At 50.3% G+C, this 7,500-nt stretch overlaps 1 non-coding gene across 1 annotated transcript; it reads left to right on the top strand.

The window, feature by feature from the left end:
- Nucleotides 1–6,511: 6,511 nt before the first annotated feature.
- Nucleotides 6,512–6,666, top strand: LOC143175590 (5.8S ribosomal RNA). Its single transcript, XR_013000313.1, has one exon. It is a non-coding gene; the product is annotated as a 5.8S ribosomal RNA (ribosomal RNA).
- Nucleotides 6,667–7,500: the final 834 nt, after the last annotated feature.

The following is a 7,500-nucleotide window of genomic DNA, read 5'->3' as shown; positions in this document are numbered from 1 at the left end:
CCACGATTTCCGTGCGTCTTACATCTTTCGACGATGGGACGATCCACGCGAAGAGTTGTTTCGTGCTCGCGCGAGGTGCGATAGCGTCGATTCGCTTTTCTGTACGGGGAGAAATAGAACGATGAGTTGACTTATCGGGTCTTCGTTGGAATTACCGTCGCTGGCATTGTAAACTCCAGATGACCTTGTGATTCCTTCGTCGGGCACTGGTAAAGGGTGGCGATGATTCGTTCTATAATAGAAATACCCGTCGTAGCGATTCGGCCGAGACACCCGCCACGAAACACTCTCTCGTCGTGGAATCCCCGCGTCGGAGAGTAAAACGCGCGAAGGCTTACTATGAGAGAAGAAATAGTATATGCCGGTGGTTCGCGTGTGTAGGCTCTATACGAAATTGCGATTCAAGAGAGTAGGAAAAGACGCGATGAACCACGATTTCCGTGCGTCTTACGTCTCTCGACGATGGGACGATCCACGCGAAGAGTTGTTACGTGCTCGCGCGAGGTGCGATAGCGTCGATTCGCTTTTCTGTACGGGGAGAAATAGAACGATGAGCTGACTTATCGGGTCTTCGTTGGAATTACCGTCGCTGGCATTGTAAACTCCAGATGACCTTGTGATTCCTTCGTCGGGCACTGGTAAAGGGTGGCGATGATTCGTTCTATAATAGAAATACCCGTCGTAGCGTTTCGGCCTAGTCACCCGCCACGAAACACTCTCTCGTCGTGGAATCCCCGCGTCGGAGAGTAAAACGCCGAAGGCTTACTTATGAAACTTACGTCTCTCGACGATGGGACGATCCACGCGAAGAGTTGTTACGTGCACGCGTATGGTGCGATTGCGTCGATTCGCTTTTCTGTACGGGGAGCAATAGAACGTTGAGTTGACTTATCGGGTCTTCGTTGGAATTACCGTCGCTGGCATTGTAAACTCCAGATGACCTTGTGATTCCTTCGTCGGGCACTGGTAAAGGGTGGCGATGATGCGTTCTATAATAGAAATACCCGTCGTAGCGTTTCTTCCGAGTCAACCCGCTCACGAAACACTCTCTCGTCGTGGAATCCCCGCGTCGGAGAGTAAAACGCGAATTCATAGTATGGAAACTTACGTCTCTCGACGATGGGACGATCCACGCGAAGAGTTGTTACGTGCACGCGTATGGTGCGATTGCGTCGATTCGCTTTTCTGTACGGGGAGTAATAGAACGTTGAGTTGACTTATCGGGTCTTCGTTGGAATTACCGTCGCTGGCATTGTAAACTCCAGATGACCTTGTGATTCCTTCGTCGGGCACTGGTAAAGGGTGGCGATGATGCGTTCTATAATAGAAATACCCGTCGTAGCGTTTCTTCCGAGTCAACCCGCTCACGAAACTCTCTCTCGTCGTGGAATCCCCGCGTCGGAGAGTAAAACGCGAATTCATACTATGAAAACTTACGTCTCTCGACGATGGGACGATCCACGCGAAGAGTTGTTTACGTGCACGCGTATGGTGCGATTGCGTCGATTCGCTTTTCTGTACGGGGAGAAATAGAACGTTGAGTTGACTTATCGGGTCTTCGTTGGAATTACCGTCGCTGGCATTGTAAACTCCAGATGACCTTGTGATTCCTTCGTCGGGCACTGGTAAAGGGTGGCGATGATGCGTTCTATAATAGAAATACCCGTCGTAGCGTTTCTTCGGAGTCAACCCGCTCACGAAACTCTCTCTCGTCGTGGAATCCCCGCGTCGGAGAGTAAAACGCGAATTCATACTATGAAAACTTACGTCTCTCGACGATGGGACGATCCACGCGAAGAGTTGTTTACGTGTACGCGTATGGTGCGATTGCGTCGATTCGCTTTTCTGTACGGGGAGAAATAGAACGTTGAGTTGACTTATCGGGTCTTCGTTGGAATTACCGTCGCTGGCATTGTAAACTCCAGATGACCTTGTGATTCCTTCGTCGGGCACTGGTAAAGGGTGGCGATGATGCGTTCTATAATAGAAATACCCGTCGTAGCGTTTCTTCCGAGTCAACCCGCTCACGAAACTCTCTCTCTCGTCGTGGAATCCCCGCGTCGGAGAGTAAAACGCCGAAGGCTTACTATGAAACTTACGTCTCTCGACGATGGGACGATCCACGCGAAGAGTTGTTACGTGCACGCGTATGGTGCGATTGCGTCGATTCGCTTTTCTGTACGGGGAGTAATAGAACGTTGAGTTGACTTATCGGGTCTTCGTTGGAATTACCGTCGCTGGCATTGTAAACTCCAGATGACCTTGTGATTCCTTCGTCGGGCACTGGTAAAGGGTGGCGATGATGCGTTCTATAATAGAAATACCCGTCGTAGCGTTTCTTCCGAGTCAACCCGCTCACGAAACTCTCTCTCGTCGTGGAATCCCCGCGTCGGAGAGTAAAACGCGAATTCATACTATGAAAACTTACGTCTCTCGACGATGGGACGATCCACGCGAAGAGTTGTTTACGTGCACGCGTATGGTGCGATTGCGTCGATTCGCTTTTCTGTACGGGGAGAAATAGAACGTTGAGTTGACTTATCGGGTCTTCGTTGGAATTACCGTCGCTGGCATTGTAAACTCCAGATGACCTTGTGATTCCTTCGTCGGGCACTGGTAAAGGGTGGCGATGATGCGTTCTATAATAGAAATACCCGTCGTAGCGTTTCTTCCGAGTCAACCCGCTCACGAAACTCTCTCTCGTCGTGGAATCCCCGCGTCGGAGAGTAAAACGCGAATTCATACTATGAAAACTTACGTCTCTCGACGATGGGACGATCCACGCGAAGAGTTGTTTACGTGCACGCGTATGGTGCGATTGCGTCGATTCGCTTTTCTGTACGGGGAGAAATAGAACGTTGAGTTGACTTATCGGGTCTTCGTTGGAATTACCGTCGCTGGCATTGTAAACTCCAGATGACCTTGTGATTCCTTCGTCGGGCACTGGTAAAGGGTGGCGATGATGCGTTCTATAATAGAAATACCCGTCGTAGCGTTTCTTCCGAGTCAACCCGCTCACGAAACTCTCTCTCGTCGTGGAATCCCCGCGTCGGAGGGTAAAACGCGATATATAATAGTATATGCCAGTGGTTCGCGCGCGTCGTCTCTGAGATACGCGGTCGACAGAGTTCCGAAAACACGTGATGTGCCACGATTTCCGTGCGTCTTACATCTTTCGACGATGGGACGATCCACGCGAAGAGAACGTTCGTGCTTGCGTGAGGTGCAACAGCGTCGATTCGCTTTTCTGTACGGGGAGAAATAGAACGTTGAGTTGACTTATCGGGTCTTCGTTGGAATTACCGTCGCTGGCATTGTAAACTCCAGATGACCTTGTGATTCCTTCGTCGGGCACTGGTAAAGGGTGGCGATGATTCGTTCTATAATAGTAATACCCGTCGTAGCGTTTCGACCGATGTCACCCGCCACGAATGTCTCTCTCGACGTGGAAACCCCGCGCCGAAGAGTAAACGCGAAGGCTTACCATACGAAAGAAAACGGTATTATACGCCTGTGGTATGTGCGTCTCGGCTCTGTGATACGCGATCGGCAGAGTTACAAAAAAACGTTGATGGGCCACGATTTCCGTGCGTCTTACATCTTTCGACGATGGGACGATCCACGCGAAGAGTAGTTACGTGCTCGCGCGAGGTGCGATAGCGTCGATTCGCTTTTCTGTACGGGGAGAAATAGAACGATGAGTTGACTTATCGGGTCTTCGTTGGAATTACCGTCGCTGGCATTGTAAACTCCAGATGACCTTGTGATTCCTTCGTCGGGCACTGGTAAAGGGTGGCGATGATTCGTTCTATAATAGAAATACCCGTCGTAGCGATTCGGCCGAGACACCCGCCACGAAACTCTCTCTCGTCGTGGAATCCCCATGTCGGAGAGTAAAACGCGAAGGCTAACTATATAAGAAACATATAGTATTATTTATGCCTGTGGTTCTCCGTTTGTCCTACTCTCAGATACGCGACTCGGAGAGTTACGAATAATCGTGATGGACCACGATTTCTGTACGTCTTACATCTTTCGACGATGGGACGATCCACGCGAAGAGATCATTCCTGCTTGCGTGAGGTGCGATAGCGCCGATTCGCTTTTCTGTACGGGGAGAAATAGAACGATGAGTTGACTTATCGGGTCTTCGTTGGAATTACCGTCGCTGGCATTGTAAACTCCAGATGACCTTGTGATTCCTTCGTCGGGCACTGGTAAAGGGTGGCGATGATTCGTTCTATAATAGAAATACCCGTCGTAGCGATTCGGCCGTGTCACCCGCCACGAAAATCTCTCTCGTCGTGGAATCCCCGCGTCGTAGAGTAAACGCGAAGGCTTGCTATAGAAGACTATAGTTTATACGCCTGTGGTTCACCGGTTGCCTGCTCTCCGGGGTACGCGATCGCGCAGGAGTTACGGAAGAACTTGATGGGCCACGATCTCCAAGCGGCTATATCTTTCGACGATGGGACGATTCACGCGAAGAGAACGTTCGTGCATGCGTGAGGTGCGATAGCGTTGATTCGCTTGTCTGTACGGGGAGAAATAGAACGATGAGTTGACTTATCGGGTCTTCGTTGGAATTACCGTCGCTGGCATTGTAAACTCCAGATGACCTTGTGATTCCTTCGTCGGGCACTGGTAAAGGGTGGCGATGATTCGTTCTATAATAGAAATACCCGTCGTAGCGTTTCGACCGATGTCACCCGCCACGAAATTCTCTCTCGTCGTGGAATCCCCGCGTCGGAGAGTAACCGCCGAAGGCTTGCTATAGAAGACTATAGTTTATACGCCTGTGGTTCACCGGTTGCCGGCTCTCCGGGGCACGCGATCGCGCGAAGGTTACGGAGGGACGTGAAGCGCCCGAGCAATGAAACGTCCGCAGGAGGAAACGAGCAACCGCCGAACATTGTTTCGCGACGTTTCCATAATGTATTGTCGTTTCGCTCGCATCCCGCTTCTTTCCCCTAGTTTCCTCGACGCGTAGTTTCGCAGCCTTAGTGGACGAATCATTCTCGATTCGAGGAAAGATATGCAGTGGGGCGTGCAATGAGCCCGCCAGAGACCACGATCTCCAATGCGTCTTTACATCTTTCGACGATGGGATGATCCACGCGAAGAGAACGTTCGTGCTTGCGCGAGGTGCGTTAGCGTCGATTCGCTTTTCTGTACGGGGAGAAATAGAACGATGAGTTGACTTATCGGGTCTTCGTTGGAATTACCGTCGCTGGCATTGTAAACTCCAGATGACCTTGTGATTCCTTCGTCGGGCACTGGTAAAGGGTGGCGATGATTCGTTCTATAATAGAAATACCCGTCGTAGCGATTCGGCCGAGTCACCCGCCACGAAACTGTCTCTCTTTCGTCGTGGAAACCCCGCGTCGGAGAGTAAAACGCGCGAAGGCTGTGACTGTAACATATATATATACAGTATACAATGCCTGTGGTTTTTGCGCGTGTCGGCTCTTCGGTATACGCGATCGGCCAGAGTTACGGAGGGACGGTGAAGCGCACGAGAAATTGAAACGGCCGCACGATTGGAACCGAGCAACCGTCGAACATTGTTTCGCGACGTTTCCATAATGCGTTTTCGTTTCGCTCGCATACCGCTTCTTTTCCCCTAGTCTCTGAGACGCGTTTTCGAGCCGTTCTTCTACTATCGATTCTCGTAGAGAGAAGGGACCGGGTAGTCTGGAAGTGGAACCCGCATCTTGCGTGTACCGTACACGGAATTGAGAGGACCGGCCGTGAAGCTCGTTTTAAAGCCGTGCGTCTGACACCCAACTCTTGCGCGCCAATTTCGCGGCAAGAGATAATATGGGACGAATGACCGGCAAAGAGCCAGCTGTGAAGTCTGTTTTTTTAATCGAATCCGTGGACGTGTGTATGCCGTAGCGTCGCTCGTCGTGTTCGTTCATGGTCGTTCCGAGAGAAAGAACGAAAGCGGTAACGAAGGGACCGGCCGTGAAGCTCGTTTTAAAGCCGCGCGTCTGACACCCAACTCTTGCGCGCCAATTTCGCGGCAAGAGATAACATGGGACGAATGACCGGCAAAGAGCCAGCTGTGAAGTCTTTTTTCATTATTTGCTTTCAATCGATCGATCGGTACGATTCGTGCAACGTTTCGCGCGATGCGACGCGAAAACATGCGCGCAACAATAGATGCGTCTGATCGGAAGAACGCGAGGGTCGACTGCACGCGATGGATTCAGTATCGGGTAGGATACAAAATATATCCCCGTCGTTTCCACGCGTGCGAGTCTTCTGCGTCTTTCGCGGGTTTTTGAATGCACTATACGCCCGGAACGTCGAGAAATATATACATATTACTTGAACGTTTTTCGTCTCGAAAGGCTTCGGTGTCGTCTCCAAGGCGACGCCTGAATCTCCTTCGCGCGCTGGTCGGAGATTCAGGTATCAACTTTTATCTTCTCTTTGAAAGAAGAGAGATATTAGGTCGAACAAATGAGAATAAAATTATATATGTGAAATATAAAATTTATACGATTACCCTGAACGGTGGATCACTTGGCTCGTGGGTCGATGAAGAACGCAGCTAATTGCGCGTCAACGTGTGAACTGCAGGACACATGAACATCGACATTTCGAACGCACATTGCGGTCCACGGATACAATTCCTGGACCACGCCTGGCTGAGGGTCGTTTACGTACCATACACTGCTTGCGTAGCTCTGTCAAATCCCCGCCGTCGTTCACCTCTTCGGATCGAACGTTTTTTTACCGAAGGGCGCAAAGAACGTTTCTGAGTCGGGTTAAGAGAAGGATGCTACGTACGAGCGAACGATGGGTGTCTCGTCGGCGTTTGTCGCGGACACGCGAAAATTCTGTGAATTTCACGGACAGTGTACGTTCTAGTTGTTGCAAAACGATCGGAATCGTTTGTATGGACTCGCGTGAGTGTTCGCGGCGTCGTGCGTCGTTCAATTACGACCGCCCGCGGATACCGCTCCACTGCGATATGGATCTGAGCGACAACTTTTTCGGCTGTTCGTGAGATGAACGGTTTCGTGTGTTTAGAAAAATTTTTTTTCCCGCGCTCCCGACGTCACCTGAAATGATGCGTCAGAGGTGAAAGAAAATATTAAGAAGTCGAGAGAGAGAGAGACTACACACGTTTTATTCATATTTTGTATACCGTGCGTGAGACGGATGTGCACGACACGTCGTATGTCGGTATATTACCGACTGGCCCCAGGGAGATTGTTTTCTTCCTCTCTTACGAATGAGATGTACGTTTCGGAGGATCGTCGTTACCGAAACACACGGCAAAACGAGACTTCTCGCAGCAGAACCTTTATACACAATACACATCGACTCTTTTTACCCCGAGAGAGAGAGAAAAGGTGTATTTCTTTTTTTTATTTTTCGAATTCGACGCACGAACGCTTTGACGACTGGAGAAAAACACGGTGTGTGTTAAAATCGTGCGGGACGAGCATGCGTATTCGTAACGGGTCGAATAGTTCTTATTCCCCG

Source organism: Nomia melanderi, unplaced genomic scaffold (genome assembly GCF_051020985.1).
Source record: "Nomia melanderi isolate GNS246 unplaced genomic scaffold, iyNomMela1 scaffold0136, whole genome shotgun sequence".
NCBI classification, from domain to species: domain Eukaryota; kingdom Metazoa; phylum Arthropoda; class Insecta; order Hymenoptera; family Halictidae; genus Nomia; species Nomia melanderi.
The sequence above is the reverse complement of the archived record's forward strand: the minus strand, read 5'-3'. Positions and strand labels throughout refer to the sequence as shown.